Raw genomic sequence first — 1,470 nt, 5'->3', positions numbered from 1 at the left:
GCTCGTTTCTCGCACCGGCCGCAGCATTGAAAACCCTGACGAAGTCGCGTCACCCTGGTTAAATGAGTTACACTCACTTGCAATTTAAAAATGCGGGCAATCCATTAAATTTTAAAAGGACTTGCCATATGCCGTTGCAATGCGACTGACCTGCAGCAAAGTTGCTTCCGTGGATTTTAGGCACTTTTCTTACATTTACGCCCGCTTCACGGTCTATAGACGCCGCGGCGCCATCGAGTACATTCTACTTTCTCACAGCAACATCAGGGGAGAGACCGAACGCAGTCCCCCACTAGCAGAAATTATGCGGTCGAGATTCCCACATTTCCCCTGGGGAATTCGCAGGGGTCAGCACGACCGAAGTGCAATGGCCGAGCCTCGCCCTGGGTGAACCACCTTTTTCCTTTTCCTTTTCAAAATTATTTATTAAATCAATACAATTATCTTACAACACAACAGACATTCAACACTTCACAGAAAACATTCAATACAATCTATACAGTACAAAAAAAACATTAATCATGGGTCTTTTTCTATTAACGGCAACACTTAAACAAGTCCTATCATTACAACCAAGTATTTAAAAAAAACCACCCGCCAGAATCCAGTAAATACGGCCAACATGCTATTACACCTTTCCCCCTTAAAAACAAATCCAGACCCCACCCCTTTCCCTTTAAAAAGAATCTATACAAACAACACACCCCTAAAAACAAACCAACATAAAACACCCAACTACCTAAACAATCTACTAAAACCATATAAAAAAACCCGTACAAATGATGCCCACTAAAATTTTCTTCCCCATGACAATAAAAATTACAACACAATACAATACTTAAAATCAACAACAAACAACTTTTGTACAGGGCAGCGGTGTACACTCTAGACAACATGCCTTCACTCCATCTCTACCGCACCACCATAAAAAAACTATGACTTGGTCAGGCTGATCCTCCCTGTCCCATTACCATCATCCATGCTGCATGCCCCCACCTGTCCCTGGCCCATCCAGGCCTTTCCTTCTCTGGTCCCGGCACATGTAGTCCTTCAGAGTGGCAAACGCCACTCCCTTCACTGCTTCCGGTGGCATGGCTCTGCCCTCCCTTGCACACACATTCCGTGCAATCCATCTCGCCTCCTTGATGCAGTTTATCGCCATCCAGAGTGACCTCCACCTTTGTCCATTCCTTGGTTTGTCCGCACCGTACAATGCCGTCTGGCTTTTTAGTGCTGAAGCAGTCCCAATTATTCCTTTTAGTAGCGTTCCACAGAGGCTCCATAGAGCCTTTGCTGACTTGCAGTTCCACAAACAGTGCCAGACAGTCTCTTCTTGCCCACACCTGGGCCAAGGGCACACCCCTGAGGGCATGCAGCACACCTTGCACTGGGAGGACCCCATGTGCCACCTGCCAGGCCAGGTCTTTATGGCGATGCAGCAGATCTGGGTGGGCCACCTCCTTCCATACG

At 46.9% G+C, this 1,470-nt stretch overlaps 1 pseudogene; it reads right to left on the bottom strand.

The window, feature by feature from the left end:
• Positions 1–264: 264 nt before the first annotated feature.
• On the bottom strand, positions 265–407 carry LOC118219409 (annotated as a pseudogene).
• Positions 408–1,470: the final 1,063 nt, after the last annotated feature.

The sequence above is a fragment of the Anguilla anguilla genome, chromosome 19 (assembly GCF_013347855.1).
Source record: "Anguilla anguilla isolate fAngAng1 chromosome 19, fAngAng1.pri, whole genome shotgun sequence".
NCBI lineage: Eukaryota > Metazoa > Chordata > Actinopteri > Anguilliformes > Anguillidae > Anguilla > Anguilla anguilla.
Note: the sequence above shows the minus strand (reverse complement) of the source record. Positions and strands in the feature narration are given on the sequence as shown.